Source organism: Dermacentor andersoni, chromosome 5, assembly GCF_023375885.2.
Source record: "Dermacentor andersoni chromosome 5, qqDerAnde1_hic_scaffold, whole genome shotgun sequence".
NCBI classification, from domain to species: domain Eukaryota; kingdom Metazoa; phylum Arthropoda; class Arachnida; order Ixodida; family Ixodidae; genus Dermacentor; species Dermacentor andersoni.
In genome coordinates, this window is record NC_092818.1 from 135,707,699 (window position 1) to 135,728,519 (window position 20,821).

Consider the following 20,821-nt stretch of genomic DNA (forward strand, 5'->3'; position numbering starts at 1 on the left):
ACTTCCCGATCAGAGGCTTAGAAGCGCCGCCGAGAGGACCCTGTCGTGAATTCGCGAATTCACGACACCTAAACAGGTGCGCTCCAAATTCGCAGTATGGTAATCGTCGGTGAATTCGTTTTTCCTTTCGGCTTCACTCAGGAATAAAAAGTAAAAACAGCAACGTTCTCATTCAGTTTCGGTTGGAGCCCATAACGTTTTTTAAGCGGTGGTCAATGCAGTCGTCTTCTGCATATCTTCGACTACTTCTGCATTGTGCTGGGGGGTTGTCATGTATGAGTACGTCACACCTCATCGAAAAGAGGGTCCTTTGAAATAGGAACTTTGATTATCTCAGCGCGAAATTGTTGTTCTTTATTAACCTCTTCAAAATGGCCAATCTGGCTACAGTAGAGCGTTTTATCTTATTATTGTACCTATAAACAAAAGATTAAACGAAAAAGAAATTGAAATAATTAGAAGTAATCATAACTTCGCAATATTGCTTTGAATAAAAGAAAGTTCCATTGTACTATGAACATGGCACAAGCTTACCAGTATAGGCGCGAAGTAGAGCCCACGCATGACCCGTACTAAAAGTACGAACTGTTTAATTATGTGGAAATATTGGATAAACGACAAAGTGCATAAAAAATTGTTGAAGCGGAAGAGCCGTCCTGCCGTTAAATCACACCCCAAAACACAAAATCTCATTGACACAAGCAAGTGATCATGGCGTTACAGTAATCTGCATTTAAGCAGTTAGCAATCCAAGTACTTTGTTTGTTGATTATTGCTTTCCTTTCAAATTCTGGCAACCAGGTAATACGCTCTGGTAATCAACATCGATATGAGGCTGGGCCCATCAGAAGTGAGCGCTGGTCTTGGAGATGTGGTACGTTAGCTCTTCGATAGGTTGCGGATTTAGGCAGGAACGTTTAGGTTACACACTGCAGGAACGCTCGCGGATTGCAAATATAAAAATAAAAACAGACAGTCGCGAGCCCACACACAAACCTGAATGAGCGGCTACCGCCTTTCAAGTAAGCGGCCACATTTCTTGTCTGAAACTGCTGAGTGTAACAGTGGCGGCCCACATCGGCAACTGTGTCGAAAGCGTAACTTATATAGGAGTATCTTTTCTAGAATATATACTTCTCGAACACTGACCGTAGCAAAATTTTAAATGTAAATGGGCTGCATGCAAAGTGACTGAATAATGCGGCCTCGTCCACGTCAAAGTGCGCAGAAGAAAGCTTGGCTTTATTGTTCGTCGGGTAGAAAGACGGTCAAAAAGCCGTTGTTTTTGGCGTTCCTGCTGGCTTTGACAGGAAGCTGCCTAGCCACTTAGAAAGGATTCCTGCGCTTTATAGTGTTCATACTGAGATGAATAGCTGTTTTGGCTCTCGCACGTGGCACTTTTTTTTTTTGCTATGCAAAATAGTGCGGAGGAAAGTATGACGTCTTCCTTCGCCGAAACGGCTCGGAAGCAACTCCTTATGTTGTCGTTTACGTGTTACTCCACGCAAGACGAAAGCTGTTAGTACTAATGAAACCTCTCCTTTGAAGCAACACTCTCTTAAAGCTCCATCCTGTGCTGCCGCTACCGGCACAAAAAGTAGGACACTCAAAATGCGCTAAGTTATTGTATTACACATTTTCTATCTCTCCTTTAATTTGTTCTCTTTATAGAACATTTCGTATATCATATTTTAAAAAGCCAGCATGGCATTTTAAATGACGCCTTTTGGCCTCTATTTTTTTTAATCTTCAGTTCTTTATTAGACAAGCACATTGTTTTGCCAATAGATGCCAGCTTTTTGATCGATCTGTCACTTTAGGTGTGAACCCCATTTTCAGGAACGAAAATGCCGACACTGTCTTGACTTTTCCAGTGTTCTTCTTTGTGGCGCCGCGATACAAACTAGATTACGTTGGCTGGCGAACGTTCGCACTTATTCAGCAACAAGCATCCCGTTGCTAACGAACAGGACATAAAAGCACAAACGAGACTAGTGCAGATATTAAGCTACGCAATAATAGCTAGCACCACAATCCTTGACCCAGAGCACAATGAAACGCGTTGCAGCTGCCAGCAGAAGGCAAATAATAAAAGAAACACATTTAGGTTAGTTAGTTAGTTAGTTAGTTAGTTAGTTAGTTAGTTAGTTAGTTAGTTAGTTAGTTAGTTAGTTAGTTAGTTAGTTAGTTAGTTAGTTAGTTAGTTAGTTAGTTAGTTAGTTAGTTAGTTAGTTAGTTAGTTAGTTAGTTAGCCAGCTGCACAATGTCCTGTTTTCTCTACGCAGACCTTTATTGCCGTTAAAGTAACTTCTTGAACTGAACTTTTCGTAGCTCGTGCGAGTTGCTCCTCGTGTTCCTGGCCAGATGCTTCTCTTTGTAGTTGGCCGTACATTGGAATACTGTTACGAATTGGTATATGCGGTGCATTGAAGAGTAACTTGCGCTTTGAATAATTGAGGTGAAATATAGATTTCTTAATGGCAAGACAACAAAAAGAAGTAACACGTTTTCAGAAAAGCATAGTATGACGACCACTTGTTTCGGGCTTATGAGTTGCCAAGCGTCAGTAGTCCACTCAGGTTGGTTCCAGCATTAAAGGAGAGTAACATATATGATATCGGCAGAGGTCGTGGTGGTTGCAATCAGTTGGCAATTGCGACGCTGTCCTCGCTAATTATTTTACATTCATTGTACATGATATGTACAATGAATCTTGTTTTATGTTGTGTTGTGAATTTTGTTGAGAAGTTGCATGGCATGAGTCGACTCGGTCACTGCGACTTGTATATAACCTATGTATAATCGCTTGTTTTCCTAACTCCAAGCCTACATGTGTACGACTTTCTGGCCAGCTGTTTTGGCAGTGACGTCTGCCCACGACGAGCTTGGAACCCTCCATCGGGCATACTCCTGCGGCTTCGCAAAACTGATGAAAGCCGCGGGACTGCCTCTCACCGCTTTTCGTTACCGATGGGCAGATGAAAAAGTCGCACTTTTGCCCGAAAAACGAAGCATTAGTTATGATAGCAAATTAGTAGAAAGCTATAGGAAGCAAGGATAGTAGTTTTATTGGCCGTACCACCTTGTAAATGTTCGCTTTCTAACTAAATTAACAAGCACGCTGTCCCGCATGCACAGGCTAACCTGAATACAACATCGCACTCGGCGGCCGCGGACACTGACGCTGTCAACACGCTTGGGTGAGTAATAGCGGCAGCAGCAGCGGACGGATCGACCTTTTTGCTGCCTCTCGCTTCAACGTGAAATAAGCGGCGAGGTCGCAGCGCTGACGAAGCTGTCAGCCCTTAGCGTAGCTAGACTCTGTACCCGGCGCATAATGCTTTCAAGATAGAGCTCACGCGGCCGCGCACTCAGTCGCTCCATACGCCGCCACCGCTGGAGTAAAGCGACTCCCCTACTTTCCCTTCCCGCCCTCATTTCACTCGCACTCACAGCACATGGCGTGCACCCGCGATGTTATTGCACGTGGAATTTATACAGAACATGACGGCGACGCCAACACCGACGCTAGCGGCGGAAACGCGCCTGGAGTGTCCATGTAATTGCTATCCCAATAAAATACACACGCACGCTCACAGCGCTACTTAGCGCACTCTAGGCAATGCACTCCAAAGAGCGCACGTGTGTATCGGTGCTGCTATTTTTTCCTGCTTTGGTGGCGCTTCGTCTAGGGCTGTTAAGGTTGAGTTTGACCAATCAGCAAGTCCAACGTAGGTGCAATCATAATGGGCGTCAGCGCTCGTGTGTTTCTCTTAATACATCCTAGTATGGTTTGGCTATGTTCGATCAATATGCTCGTGCCTCTATCTTAATACGCCCAAGTAGGGTTTGACGATGTTCGATCTATACTACGATACGGCAAAATATGACACATTGTTGAGCTTATATATAACTTTAGACCTCGGGAAAATGAATAACAGCTATATTCCTTGTGACGAGATAACGTATCCTCTGCGAGACATCACATCAACTCGTCCTGCTGTTTATCGTTTAGCCTCAACTGGTTCAACACTCACCGTAATGTTTCTGACAGACGTCTATTTACCGGCAGTATAAAGATTCTGTATGCTTAAGCAGCAGCGTTCTCCGTTTTCGTTTTTACGAACTGTGGCATATTTTTCTTTCAAGGAATTGCTAAACCACCTGCGAGCGTTGCGTAGAAATTCTGGACTTTACTGACATTCGGCAAGGCCTTCAGAAGAGGAACCCTTTGATGCGCGGCATTGCCAAGTGTGTAGCCGTCTTTCCAGGAGTAATCCAAATCAGTCACGTTTTACAAAATCTAAGTCGACGAGCAACCTCTCAAGAGCAGCAACATATGGCACTTGAAGCTTCTCCAGTGTGCGCCAGTACAAATTGAATCAATAAACTGCAAACTCAGACAGAGACATATCGACTTTCGTTACTAGCAAAATCTTCTAGAAATACAAAAAGAAAAGTTTTGGGGACCTTGTTTTTCTTTGTATTTCGAACACCGATCTTGATGTGAAGGATTTTTATGTGAACTTAGCCGGTGGCGTTAATATAGATACTACACAGCAAACGCCGTTCTCGAAATAAAATAGTGACACCACTATACAGAGAGATACGTACCCATCTGCCAATATCAAATAAAGCGAACTGTTTCTTGTTTTGCCCTCATGACTAGATTGATTTAGCTGAAAGTAAACCTAATTCAATAAAATTCAGCGTTGCGAAAGTGTTGAGAAGGTAGGATAAATGTAGGGCTTTACAGATAAAAGACAGGAACTCAAAGTTCAGCACTTCAAACAGAGTAAATTTGCAAGTTCAGGGGCGATTTGTATGAGGGCGGCTTTCGAGCGGCGATTTCCCATGAGTCAATTATGTCCATCAAAGTCTGGGCCTTCTGAGGATTCTATAATGCAGCAATATTTCCTCGCAGAAAGGAGGTGCTTGTTGCGTCCTGTCCTGGCGCCCCGAAAAAGCTTTTCTTCGGGGCAGCTATGGATACCATGAAGGAGTTTGAAAAGAAACAGATGGTCAGTGCGATCACGTCGCTAGAAAAGTAAGGGAAATGACAGTAATATGACAGTGCTAAAACAAGTTACTGTGTCTGTGTTAGCAAAGCGGTGATGGTACATGCTTACAAACATTTTCTGGACCCTATCTATACTGTCACTGTTGGGTGTAGAAATGACATTTTAAACGACCGACACGAATTCAAGTCGAGGAAGAAAGATTGTTGGGTACAACTTGTAGTACAGTGTAGGAGAATTGAATTCCTCGATTGTCTGCAAAGAGTCCAGAGAGCACATACCTCGCATTGCAACAGGTGTACTGTGAGCAGAAAAGCGTAAGGTTGTGTCAAAGAGCATACCGAGATCATTGATCTCGTGGAACGAACAGGATGTTATTTAATCTAGAAAATAAAAAAAACAAATTCTTGCTGTTTTTCGTGTGAAAGAAATGGCTTTGGTCTTAGAAGCATGCAGGGGAGGTTATTATCCTTACACCATTGAGAAATTTACAATTTTTCTAAAAAATCCTTGATTTAAACGGCATGTAGAAAGAAAGAACAATTCCGAATAACAGAAAGAAAGTCTAAAGATTTAAAAAGAAGGAGTGGTCCTAACACTGATGCTTGACCAGCGCCGCTAGTTGCCATCAACAAAGATGCTTGGTATTTAACGTTAATGTGCCATAATCTATCAGGAGATAATAAGGCAATAGATTGACAACTTACGAGTAAACACCAAAGTGCGTAAGCTTGACTAGAAGCAGTAAGTCGCTTACCACATCTCAAGTTTGCTGAAGTTACAGAAAATAGTGTCAACATGTCCTTTTCGAAGTTCCGGTGCGCAGATCTGCTTAATAAAACTGGCGAGTTTTTCATGGAGGAGCGGCCAGATAGAAATTCATGCTAACTCGGAATTAATGAGTTCTTCACAGTATAAATGAAAATATAATGTGATGGGCCAGCTCAAGAATCTCGGCCTTAGCAGAGAAAAGAGAAGTGGGGCAATAATTGCAGAGATTAGTTTTACGGCACGAAAAACGGCTGAAGGAAAAAGCATACTTACACAGGAGAATGGACTTTTTCCCGGATAGACTTAGCCGGTGGTTTCGGTGGTCGCGTGTCTAGCGCTGTTGCCCAACGAAAAAACTGGTTACTCGCCGTTCTTCATCTTTACGGCCGTTCACCGACATTTATCCTGAACGCATCTTTCTTCAGTGTACCTGCGATCTCTGTGGCGTCTGCGTCCGAATAGTTCGTCTCCAGGCTGGATGAGCGCAGACAACATGCTCGCTGCAACACAGAAGCCAGTAAACAAGACCGAAAGCAGCGTTACGACACCTGTCACAGTGATGTTTCGTTTCGGCCAGGAGATGAAGGGCTGCTCTGCACACCCATTCGTACTCTCGGCTTGTTTGAGAAGTTCATCTCGCGTTTTATTGGCCCCTACATCATCAAGAACAAACATATACTACAAACTACCGTATCAGTGTCGTTAAACTTATTTCTGACCATCGTCGCCATGGTTCCGAGTATGATGCATGTTTCGCGTGTCAAGCTATTCGGTCGGCGATCATTGCCAGCTTAAGTTGCGGCCCGCCTGGCCGCCTCTGCGAGAGGGGGACGTTACTGCCAGCTCTGCATGTGCATGTCACCTCCCTCGTCTGTACATACCTATGATTACCACTTGGGGTCATAGCAGTGGGTGGCATGCAGGCATAAACAAAAACATACCTGGGGTATAAGCATTGCGTCAGTCGCAATACCTTGTTTGAAAGAGACGTTTCTATGGAAGGAAAATAAATAGAGGAAAAAAAATGGAGAGGGGACGGAAAATCAGGCAAATGCAACGGAAAATTTTAGCGTTATGACAACCAATGTTTTGCGAAGGTTGTCATCTAAAAGGTAGTTGTGTTTGCCACAACAAATAAACTATTGAAGGTCACCGAATTCTTTCAGAACCCGTTCATGAAATCAAAGGAAAGTTATCTAATAGGGCACAATGCTCTATATTTAGACAAAATTAGCAACATTGCTGCTAAGTATTCGCAAGATATCAAGCAAACCCCACATTAAACGTAAGAAAAATTATTTCGCCATGGGTGTTTAAGCTAACATACACTAATAAGGTGCGGAAAACAGTTAAAACCATTAAAAATCTGAAATAAGCAAGCATATGATTTCAAGATTAAGAAAAAACTGTGATACTCCGTCTTTGTAAAGGCAACCCTGCGTCTTTTATATTTTATGAAATGCCTAACGATAAAATATGCTCGGTGCTGCTTCATTAGATGGGAAGGTTTTTGAAGACTCATTCGCTTGCCGAGTATTTTCTTAGACGAAGCTGCAATATTTGCTTATTTTATGCTCCGGGTGTTTCATTAGTAATTACTATCACTGATAAATTTAGTTTATTGCTCACAAAAAGACCATGTGCTTATTTTGTGCTATACATCAAGGGCTGATCTTTAAAAGTAATTATCAAGTTGGCTTGGTGGGATTTTTTTTTATATTTGGGAGCCTTTGTAAGGTCCAGGGTTTTTATTAGCTCTGCGCAGAAAATTGCCTAAATACTTTTTTTATGTTAGAAAATTAAAATGTTCTATCGCATATACGCAGCTTGCTTCGTTTCATCTCATCTACGGTGTTTACGGTGTCATGAGCGCTCTAAAGTGTGGTGGTACTCCTTTATACCTTGGCACTTTAGTTTTCTGGATGCGGAAACTGAAGAGTATTAAGTAAATGGTAGTGACTACCGTGACGGGGCCCGGCACTTTAACATCTGTACTACAGTGACGGGGCCCGGCACTTCAACATCTGCACTGCAGCGATGGGGCCCGGCTGCACTGAAGCTTCATTCTGTTATGCTCCATTCGGTCGCGTACAAAAGCACGCATTAAGAATCATGACGCACTCGAGAACCGATACACCCAGCAGGCCGCTGTTCAATAAAATAAACATAGTGCCATTCGATCTTATGCGTGAGCATAAAACAACTATAGCTGTTTTATGCTACGCTATTTACGTAGGTATACCTGCGTAAACAGTGTTGTGAAACTTATTCATCCTTTCCCTGTGCCCATATTTTTTTCATCATCACGTTCTACCAGAAGTACTGCCACTGGAAATTTCAACCCGCTTCCTGTACATCATGGATTTGGCAAAAGACTACTCAAATTTGCTGGAGTTAAGACATGGAACAATTAACATATCCTCCAAAACAAAAGAAACACAAAATGTCGGCAAAGCATTATTTATTAGCTATAAACCACTGATTTGGTGCCTGTGTTCTTGCTTGGAATTCTTTTTTTTTTTTTTGCGGTTTGATAATGTTTATATATACTGTCAAAAATTCTTTTTTTCTGTTTTTAATACGCTAATGTGTTGCATTCATCCTCTGTATTGATGCCCCTAGGCTTGTACCGCATGTCTATTATATTTCGCATATGCGAACCCATCCGCTAGCCTGCGGCTATTGGGCCCAACAGTCTTTTGCGTATGCACTGGAAAACCTATGATGATGATAATAAAGAAAGAGAGGAAGAAAGTTCATTGGAATAGAAATGGAACGGTAAAAAGCACATTCAAAAAAGGCATAGTACATGTTCATGTTCAATGCACAATGACTATTGTACTGGATTAAGAAAAAGAAGCTGCAGGTAATTGCTCGCTTAGAAGACCGATAAACATAGAGTGCGACATGCAACTTGAGAAATAATGCTATTGAAGCTTCCAAGACTTTAGAATAAAAGAAAATATGGCACATCACAAGTCGACTGTCATAGGCATCGAAGTCCCTAGTTATAACAAAATTATTTTTGAACAGCTCTGATAGTGTCCATGCAACATTGCTTGCTAGAGTACTGTCAAATGTTCATATGCTGCGGCCCAAAGCTCATCGCACGATGCGGAAACGCCCTCGCAGCGAAAGCGAGACGTTGTGCATGGACACGCATGCTGGCACGCAGTCGGTCCCCGCGAACCTGTGCGATAGCTGCATTGGAGCTTCATTCTGTTATGGTCCATTTTGTTACACAGACAGCCCATTAAAAGAACATATTTCACATAGTTTTCTCTCAGCGTTTGCCTGCTTTTCACGCGAGAAACCGGTTGGGGGGAATCGATCGCGGCGACCGCGCGCAGTGTCCCAGCTTGCTGTACGTAGTAGATAAAGAGATAGCGTCTGTAAACCATTCTGTGCTTTCTGTTTGTCCAAGATTATTATTTTAAAGGTAAAATACTTCTGTCACTTCGAGAGTACTTGCAAAAATGTCCAGGATGGCTCCCGCGCAGTATCTTTATTTAGCGCCGATAGCCAAACCTGCGCGGAGCGCGCCGCGTTATCCCTCATACTACGCAAGTGAGGCGCTTCCGACACATGGCGACTCCGTAATTCCTCGCCCCCATAGAGTTTCCTACAAAAATTACTGTATGAAACTCTATTCTCGCCCCCAATACCAACCCTGTCGCTACAGTGTTGTTGTTAAAGTGACGGCCCCCGTCACTGTAGTGCTGAGGTTTAAGTGCCGGGCCCCGTCACTGTAGTCACTACCTAAGTAAATATACAAAAAAGCAGCGCACCACTTTAGTTCAGATCGAAACACAACGCCAGTGCGCTGTCCACTGTACCGAATGTGGCCGCTTCTGACAGGAATATTACTGGCTTTACTTTGAGTTATTAATTGGCTGTCTCCTTGAGGTTGAGAATGTTTAGAAAAATATCTGTGCCAACCGCCGTATTGAGGTCCCTCGTGTCTTGCCTAACTCCTTTTGTGCTTTGGAAAGTGGATGAGAATGCCAAAGAAAAGTTATACTCACCTCCAGCGAAATGTAGCAATGCGTACATCTTTTTTTTTCATTTGCATTTCGGCAAACTGTCTGCCATTCCGTGCGCATAATGTCGTTCTCTCTTATAAAAGCTCCGAAATGCGAACTTGGGGCTTGGTGTTAAAGCTCAGGTCACCTTTGATAAATACCTTGCGCCCTCTTGTCTACGCAGCATCATAAGAATACAGCGTCGACCTCGGTATCGAATGCCTAGCGAACAACCTTTACGTCCATGTAGGAACTAGACCGAAGCGTGCAGTATCACTGCACCGCTTTCTTTTGCTTATTTTCTCGCCTCGGGTCACGTTGCAACTTTTGCTTCTCCTTTGACTTCCGCCTCCCCAGGCGCACTGTTGCCTTCCAATAAACGGAGAATTCAGGATGACAGAAGGAATCCCGACCACCGCAGCTTCCAGACGAGAAAATTGCTGCTTTTCGGTAATTACCTTCCTTCAATTAGAAGTTGGGTGTACGTTTCGATGGCTAAAAAAGGTTTTTCTTTGTCTCGCCGGCAGAATAATTCTGTCGCCACATACCGCGACCTCAGCGAAGTAACACTGAAGAACTGGAAAAGCAGGTGAGGGAAAATAAAGGAACTGAATCAACAAGTTCTGTAATATATTTTATGTTATGTTTAAATTTCTCGAGAGCCGAGGACGATAAAGCAGACGAACAACGACCGGAGTAAAACACACCGTTAGGCATCAAACTATGTGCGCCGTGCTTTTAGTTATAGCTCGCAACAAAGACGTGCATGAATATATGCCACCGTTGCATTACCGGCCGCACGAAAAATACGATTGAGAATAAAACGATTCAAAAAGCAGTGCCAGGCTCTACAACTTAGGTAAACTCGTCAAATTCAGTGCTGCTCAGTTTATTTTATGAGGAAATAACTTCCTTACCTTTCTTTTCTTTCCGCTTTGAGCTTTCACTCCTGATTATAGAACAAAATGAATTCAAGACTGCATTGTCAGAAGCAATGGCGATGAAATTGACAAATTAAATTCTAAAAGGGCAAGTCAGGCCGCGAAGAACAATGCCCTTAGGCAAGAGCTCCGCCCGCTATGGTGACAAAGACAAAATATAAAGGTAATTAGAGCTTCAACGTATTGCAGGCGCTTTTTCTAAAGCCAGGTTCCTTAAAGGAAGGAAGGCTAATCTGGAGAGTTTTCTTTTCGTCCTATTCTAGTAAAAAACCACCTTGTCTTTTATTTGATTTCTTTTCAGGTATTTGTCGGCTTCCTGCTCCCATTTGTAGTGCGATTCGAGGAAACTTTTGACAAGGCAGGCGGTGCACGAAAGCAAGAGGAACAACTAAATTGAAGTGAACTGTGAATTTTCCTGTCGCTTTCTTTATCTTCAAACGGTAAGACGTCGGATGAAGTGAGAAGCAAGATGGGTGTTCCTATAGCGTCCACTTCGTCGATGAAAGCACCCTGACCTTGGTGCAGTCAGAGCGAAGGACCTCTTTTCTTTTTTTGCCAATTTGGACATGTGACCGGAACGCAAGAAATAGTGGCTGTATGATGACTTCAAACTAAAGAAAAACGTAACAAAGCAAGTGAGGAATCGACGCGCTTGTTTGAGATATTCGTACATAAGAAGGTTAAGAAGCACCAAATGTGTGTGTCATCTGTGTTCTTCTGATATCCTGTTTCTCACGCGCTAAGCCTTTTGCCTCCATCAAGAAGGAATGTTCGACGTTCTTTCGCACTCAAGGGCGCAATATATATAGTTGATAAGCTACATCTTTCTTAAATGTCGTGGAGCATAGACTGATTACGTATATCTTCACGAGCACGGATTAATGCATAATTCGTTAGCGGCCATCCGATACACTCTAGCGCTGAGCTGCAGTGATGGTTGCTCTTCAGAGTTACGTTCAGGCACACTGCGCCCCAATTGCTGTTATTATGCTTTGTTCATTCCCTGGCTCTAAAGCATTGCAGTGCCAGGCGCTGTTTATTGGTGAGTTTTCGTGCATCAAAGGGAGAAAATGGGAGCATGCGATCAAAAGAAAGTTTACAAAGTGAGGTCACTTGCAGTGCGGCGCTTATTTCTTTTAGGCCTGATCGCACTAAAATGGCAGAAATATGGTAGTTTGTTTTGTAAGCTATAATTCCACTGGTATCGGACAGAGCGCTGTCCTTTGTACCAAATAGTAGTTGCAGTGGCAAGCATATTGAAAAGCAAAGAAAACATGTTCATGGTTAGGTGGGCATGCATTTTATGAGCGAGACAGCTACGTTCCAAGCTTCTTTTACTAATTTTGGGCAAACCGCCCAATTTTTGGACAGTACCTCCTGGTGAGTGGGCGCTATTTGTTTAGAACAAATAACGTCAATACGACCCATCACTATCAATGTTACTGTCTATAGCAGCCAGGACACACTAACGGATACCAGAAATGAGCTGTCAAAATTCAATACGAGTAGCAAGTTTCGTAGGCTTCTGTAGGCCTCACGGAATATTGTTCGACAAAGTAATAATAGCGAATGCATCTTCATTCCGCGTAATCCCGTACATACAAGGTAGATCCCAAAGTTAAGGTCTACAATTGTTTGAGAACTACAAAGTAAGTTGTCATCAACATTTAATACTTTTTAAGGCTTGAACATTTGTCTATTAAAAAAAAATATAATTGCGGTCGATGAATTTTTATAGGTGCTATGGCAGTTTTTGTACGCCTATGTCACACCTGCTTGCCGCCATGTCGTTGAGGAAGCGCTGGACTTCATCTTTTACCTCGTAATCAACGCTGAAGCGCCTTCCAAAGTACCTCCTTTGGGGCCTGTAAGGTACTTTCAGTTTCAGCTTCAGTTTCAGCTTCAGTTTATTATTCTTTAAATACAATGCATTGGTAAGATACAATATAGAGACTTTGAAATAAATAAATAAATAAATAAATAAATAAATAAATATGTCCTTTCAAGTTAGGAAACAAGTTCATTCCCGATCCCAGCCCGGCGAAAGTGGATGTCCACCTAAGCTTTTGAAACCACCACTACAACTGCTTAGGAGGGTATTCAATGCTTTATTGCTTTAGAGTAATGGTAGTAATGGAAGTAATGGCAATTTTGACGGCACGCGGCCACTGGTCGTGTTGCCATTTTTTTTCCTTTTGCCGCTCCTCGTATTCACGCTGCTCCTGGGAAGTCCTAAGCATGCGTTGCCTACCCATACCGGCGTTGTAACAACAATGAAATCAGTTGCTAGGCTGCTTCTTCTATGTGCGAAACGCTAGTGACGTAACTCTCCACGTCGTAAGCTCGAGTTGCCGCGCCGGGTTGCGCAACAGTAATCTTTACTGGGAAACGTATGTGGGGAGTGCTAGGTGCTTCGCATTGTTATCATCAGCGCCTTATCATCAATTATGTAGCTCGGATGCTTTTGTGTTTGTTCTTTATTGAAACGAATGCTGTTCTTTATGTTGTATATGTGATTCCAAAGAATGTATGCCGTTTTCACTTCGCTTTGCTTGTTGCATAATTGAAGACAGCTTCACCTCCACCGCGGGGTGGCCCGGTATTGCACTATCTCCGGTGTCGACCCACGCATTCCTGTCTACGCACCGTGATACCGACGTAAGCCGACCAGGGAAACGCATGCCCGGTATTGAAGTATCTCAGGGATCGGCGCACACACTCCTGTCGCCTATGCGGAGATAAGCCAGCGAGGGTGCCCCCTCTGGAAACGCACGTGGGGGTGCATACGGGGGCTAGAGGTAAACAGTTTCGCTGTAATACCGCTTTACGATCCCAAAACACAGTTGGCATGACTTTGCAGTGAGACTGTGCGTCACAGAAGACGTGAATTTTCGTGGCTTCAGCGAAGTGGAATGCCGCCACTCTTGTGATTGCTGTTTGGTATTAGATGTAGAGTGGAGAACCCAGGATTCTTAACCCGTAACAACTGAATTCTAGAAGTTGTCCTTTTCGTCTGCAAAGCGCCGAAGGAATTCACTGCAAGAGTCTACGCATGGCCATTTGGTGGTCTGCTGTGAGCATTCGCGGCACCCATCTTGCACAAACCTTCCTACACGTCACCTTTACAGGCAAAATCCTATCTATTGTGCTCTAAAAAACCTCAGGAACCAAAATTTAAAGATAAGAGAGCATGATCTTATGATCTTATGATCATGACACATGATCTGTTCCTGCTTTGGCGATTGTCTCGTCGGAAATTGAAAGTCTCCAGCTTCTTTCTTGGTCATGCAGTTCCAGTGTTGCCACTTGGGAACTCTCTACATCACTTGCGGATATTTTTGACATTCATTCACGATTCTGTGCACACTTTCGTTAATAGCCGTTGAATGTTGATAGGTTGAGCGCCCTTTGCGTTGAAAAACCGAATAACTGCGCGAACTTCGCACCTGTCGGTAGCGGTGAGTGAGAGGGCCATTACAAATGGCTGCCACGCCAAGCCTCAGCGTCCACCCAGGGGGCTGGTTGGCGGCTCGTTTGGGAGAAGGAGAAGTAACGAACACAGCAGTAGGGTGAACAGCCGTTCCAGCGGTTTCCCCTGCGATCCAATCGCTTTGGAGACTTTACTATATTGAGGTTACCCTCACATAATACCGCCTCTTAGGTATCTCTAACGCACAGAAACTAAAGCACGGAAACTGCTAACTGTGGAAGGGATCAAGCTAGATATCGCAAGGTCAGCAGGCTGCTGGCCTGAATCATGAGCAAGAACACCGCAAACTCGCAAATACACAGCGAGACGCCGGCAATGCTTGCTTCATTGATCTTTTTGGCAATACATCGCAGCAAACGGGAACGTCAACCCAGCATGGTATCGTTATAACACTTGACGCGCAGGCGCAGTGCTCTAAGAGGTGGACATATCTGCCGTTGAATCTACCGGAATCACTGGCTGCACGGCACCGTTATCAGGCGAAAAATTGCTCTAAGCCATCGTCCGGTATACGGGCAAGGGTCTGTGCAATCGAACGTAATAGAAGCGAGGCTACACTGAAGATATACCGTTGGCGACGGTAATTTGTCAAACGACCCCAGCGAGGGCTTGGGCAACTTGGAGGAGAGCGCAACAAGTCAGCTCCTAAGCCGGTCGTTGACTCGCCCTGCCCACCGACGCTATATGCGTATGCCGACGCGTACGTCACCCAATAAATCCGTTGTGTGTAATCGACGCGTAATCTGTAGGCAGATCTTCTCTTTCTTTTCTTACACTTGCCATGGTTGCAACAACGAGTGAAAAAAATCGTTCTTGCGTAGTCTCCTTATGTCAAACTAAAACAGATACAGTATTGTAATAAAGAACTTCAATACCCCCTCATTGCGGCAATTCTTTCTGGGAACGCGTCGGTGTAAAACCGATTTGTACAATATTCTGACAAATGTCGACTAACCACTGCCTACGCCAGTCTTTACAGACGACAGGCCTGTCTAGAGTTGTTGTCGCTTCTCCTTCTCGGGCACAAAGGCACAAAAAAGTGAGCGAGGGGGAGGCCTATGGTAGAGACAAATTGCATGCATGGCAATGCACCACCCTATGGGCAAAAGAAAAAAAAAACATTTATTACAAAGGGCGCCGCCGGTATTCTCGGACCAGTTTTCTTTCGGACTATGTAGCTATCAAGCTAGATGCAGTAGTATGATGACGACTGAATGACGGCAATGGTACGGTTATACTGAATGACGAAGAACATATGACGACGATGGTGTGACGGCATAGGCGTGACGACCACGGGAATATGAAGGTGGAATGAAGACGATGCAATCAACACAATGGAACGAGAACGACGACGCGTCGACAGACGCCTGAGGACAATAACATGACAACAGTGGGATACAACAACGTGACCACTATGACAAAGTGATGACGATTGCACGAACATGATGGCATGATGGCGGGACATGACGGCTGAAATATGACGGCGTGATGACGATGCTATGACAACATAGTGATTGCGGCGTAATCACTTAGTGATTACGCCGCTATGACTATGGAGACGGCGTAAGGATGACGATGACTTGACAATGAAGAATAGACTCGCATTCGTAGCTTAGTGGCTTTGGTATTGCGATGCTAAGCACGAGGTCGTGAGATCAAATCCCGGCAGCGGCGGCTGCATCTCGATGGGGGAGAAATGCAAGAACGCCAGTGTACCGTGCATTGGGTGCACGCTAAAGAACCCCAGAACCTCAATTCAAGGCATTGTATGCACAATTTCAGAGCGCACCATTCTCCACGTAATCAATTTTTTTGTTGAACATTGATAGATAAGGCATGCTATACAGTCATCCCTTAACTGTCTCATCAGCACAGCTTCGATTATTTCTCTGCAACACTTGATCTCGCTCCCACCTACGACTGAACTTGCATTTAGATTTGATTTGCAAAGGCAATCCCTGCAATGAATAGAAAGATGACCCTCATTCTTGCTTTGAACTTTGCAGTAGCGTACTAGAGGTACATTAAGGCACCGTTCCGTTTTGTCGACATACCTTTTTTCACAAGAGGGCGGGATATGATATATGATAGCTTGCTTTCATTGAACCTACTTATGTTTATGTTTTTCAGTGCATCCAGAGGGCTTAAATTTTACACGGATGTGTAATAAGGAAGCTTTCACTCTCATTCAAACTTTCCTGCTAAGGCGTGAAAGTTTCAGAGGCACCGAAAACATCAATTTAACACCTGCGCGTTGACAGCACTTTTTTCAATTCATGTGACAGCTGATGAATATATGATAAACTAACCATTTTTGCCTGTGCTATCAGATTGTCTTTTGTTCTGAATTCGAGCGCAGATGTTCCTGATTCGTTTTCGCATCCCTTCGGCTACGAACCCAGGCACATATTCTGGAAAGCCTGCTCGCTTCAGACGCTCTGTAAGCTACGAAAAAATAACGTCAAATATATATATATATATATGGCGACATGACTTATTCAGAACGTTTGTGCAACATAATTATGCAATACTTCACTTGATCAAATTCGAACGCCTGTATTGCAAGGTAACAGTGGGTTATCAGCTGTGGCTCATAACCCCAGCATACATGATCGCTAAAAATAAAGAAAACATTCAGATCTAAATACTTGATCACTTCATTGACAAGTAGTTCGAATGTTAGTTCTAGAGCCACTGAAACGTGCTTAAACGCACTTAAAATGTTAGGCACTTTCTGCTAAAAACAAAGGGAAGTGCAGCCTAAAATTATTCATAGATGACCTACAAATGTAAAAAAGACATCAGAAGATTGCAAGCCTGTAGTGTACTTAAGAGAAGCCTATCCAGCTGGCTTAATATAGTTCACTAAGTACCGGTGCCACGTATGAGCCAACACAGATTCTTCGCTTCAGTAAAAGGGCGTGGGAATTTCAGCGAACATAGGAGCAAGTCAAACAGAAGGACACTCAATATAAGAAATCACCAAGAAATACACGGACAGCGTTCTTAAAGGCAACCGCTCCAAAAAATCCTGTAACCTCCGTTCCATGACCGCGTACGTCAGCGAAAAACCATTTTGCAATGCATAACCTGCTCTTCCAAATTGCCAGTCTGAGTGACGAACAAAGAGCCGTTTGAAATAGAGTTTCATTGATTGATTGATTCATTCATTCTGTGGATACATTTCAAACGGCTGCACGAACTCTTGTCTATTTGTTACGATCAATACTTAAAACTAGCCCTAATATAGCGATCATTACAGCAAATCAAATGAGTCAAAGCGTAGACTTCAAATAACCAAACGCACTTCTCTACTCGCAGAATATATTACAAGTTATTCAAGATTTCCTTGCGAACCGTCAAACTAGAAGCATTACGTTAATATCTGTCCTTGTTTTTTCCCCTCAAAGCTGTTGACAAAGCTGTTGACTTGGCAAATCAAGTTATACTGTTGAAAAACAGACGCGTGTGATGACTACACGTGTATGTTATTCTATGCGGAGACATAGCCGTTTGGTATAAACTGAACGCTAGCAGCCTTTTTCTGCAACGCCATTCCGCCTTGGGAAAAAGTACACGACAAACTTTCCGTGGCCATCAGTTCGCTAACACGATTTGACTGGGCCTCTACTTCGTCTGCGGGCGGCGACTTATGATACGAACCGTAATAGCTGAACGGGAAACTTTACAGAGGTCCAACTGCACTTGCATTTTTCCCCTGAGCAATCTTTTATGTCCCTCGAAAGCGTTTTGCCCCAACTTTTTTGACTGCGCAGGCCTTCAGCCGAAAGCGTTCTTCAGGGACTACACGGCCGGCCTCGTCGCTCCCTGTTCCAGCACTGTGGTGCCACTGTACAGTCTTGTGCCCCACAAGTGCTCCACTCGGTAGTTGCTGAGTGTAGTGCACTCCACACACAACGCTGCGCACACTGAGCAAGGGACCATTCAGAAACATCCAATGTTCAGCGAGGGACCACTTGTTTTCAGCCGTCCCCTGGGGGCTGCAACACAACCGGGCATCAAATTTATTGCCATTTTGTTCATTGTGAACTCCAGCTACTTTAAACTGGATGTAATGAAGTTAAAGTTAGAAAATTGACTTGCGTTAGCTGATATGGTCTCTGTGCTTAACTTGCGCTAAGCCCTGCTTCATCCGATAGATTCTGTTCGTCGTGAAGCGAAGCAGCAGCGCATGAAAGCTTGGTGTTCGAGCCTCTCAGGGAGGCTTGGTTACTCGCGCTACTGAAAAGCAGCAAACTTCTGCCGTTACGAATTTTAAAAGGGGAGATTCCTTTGCCCTACCTCCCGTGTGTGGCATGGATGCTGCTGCTGCTGTTGTCTGGTATCGGGTAGTCGGAAGGCATCTCGGTGGATATAGAATTTGGTATGGAGGATATATTTAGTTTTGTTATTTCTTAACATGCTTTCAGGACCCGAAGGCACAACAGAAAGGAGTGGGAGAATATATCATTATGTGCATTAATCCACCACGGAATATCGCAAGGGACCTTCTAAAGGTAATCTTGAATTTTTCGGTGTCGGCGATGGCGACGACGGTGGCAAGAAGGGCGTTTCATTCGGGGCACTAGTGTTTGGCACGAAAGAGAGAGAGAGAGAGGAAAGGAAGGGACTGGCACGATAGACTCGTGCTAAAAATTAGCAAAATAAATTTTGAGAAGCACTTTGAAATGGAGGTCACATTAAGAAGATAAGTAGCTAGGGGGCAGAATTTTTTAAAACACGGTTGTTAGGATAAAGTTTGTAAAAAGAATGTGATGTGAAGATTCGCGTTGTAGAAAGAGGTCAGGTAAATTTAAGGTTCTTTTCTTTGAGGTACCACTAAAATGACGACAGTAAATTATAAAATGAAGCGAGTGGCTCGATTCTGGGCAGATTCAAGGGCTTAGGTTAGGATTATTTGAGACGGGTCTCAAATTGCTCATGTGTGCCCTAATTTAGGAAGGAGAAGCGTTTGAAACAGAGCTATCATAAGCGAAGATATTGTGCACGAAAAGCTGCGATGCAGGCAGCCAAACGCGCAGTTGGTGTTCTCAATCACGTGTTAGTCACATGGATATCTGGATAGGTTATCAGTAACATTAAAGAAAAGGTATTTGTAGCAGTTTACGATAGACAGTGCAGTTATATTTGAATGTAGGTGTACGAAGTCGAATGACGGAAAATCCGCTTACTTTTATACTTGTTATAGTGTTTCGTTGCATAAGCCAATTCATACACCAGTCTGATATACTGTTAAGAACACGTTGAATTTCCTTGGAATCTGTGCTGTTAGTAATGTTGTGGCAGTCGTCAGAAAGTATCCTAATTTTTGAGGAAGAAACGTAGTTATGGAGGTAATAAAGTTACATAAGAAAAGCAATGTATGGTCCTCGTAGGGCACAAGATGTCATTGCGATAGTGTCATAGGAAGAGTTTTTAACTGTTGCGTACTTGTGTCGGTTAGACAAGAAATACTTAATCCGTGCTAATACTTTGTCATCTGTGTTATGTTGGCTGAGTTTGTATAGTAATAAATTGGTCGAAACGGAGTTGAAGTCCTTCGCAAGATCTAAGAAAATTATTATGATGACGACGACGATGATGATATAACCTAAGGAAATGCTGCCAGTTTCAAAATAAAGATTGGCGTCGGTGAACAAGTCCTCAGTAAAGCATAGGAGCTGTGCCTCACACAAAAACAACGTCGACGAACGCTTACAAACAAATTTGACTCTAGAAATCTAACTAGATGAGAGTACAATATATTCTCAAAGATTCTGCAGGGGATGCTCGTCAAAGAACATCCCATGCAGAACGAGCGTCACCTCATTTATGTACAGGAACCGCCTTCCCGACCTTCCATTCACTTTGCAAAGCAGATGTCTGTAAAGATTGCTGAAAAAGTTTCGGCAATATCAGCGATGAGTACAATTTGGTACATTCCAACTTTTCAGATGTAGTTAGGTTGGAGCCAGCGGACGATGATATTGTTAGGTATCCAATCTTTCTTTACACAACAACTTCGCGCATGACTATTGGGTTCTTCAGTGAAAAAGCAAAGTTTTGTAATGGAGGAAAAAAGCAGGGGTAGTTCTTCGAAAATATGTTGCAACTATAGCTTTAAAAATGAGCATCATTGGTTATGTGGAATAGAGGCATTGAAATTGATTAATTGGATGTGCTTACATTTAAAGCCAGTGATTGCGCTCCAAAACTTACGAGCGCTAGAGCGCAGCAGTAAAGGAAGGATTTTAATAAAATTATTCTTTTGCTAGTAATGAAGACGTAATAATATGGCGGTATGATAAGTAACGTTCTACAATATTCGTTAGCTTAGTACTTCAGAATACACGTTTCTCAGTGTTACGTACTCAATTTAGCGTGCTGTTAAACCAGGGTGAGCGGTAATTGGACAGTATTTTGATTTTTAGAATGTAGCTCTCTATTAAAGACAACCGCTTGTTTTTACAAACCGTTCAGACGTGATTCACTGAGTGGTGTTCGAAAGCTGCGGAACAGCTGTTAATAAAGATGTCTAATTCGTTTGGTTCAACTTGATGTCTCTTTCACTGTAATGCT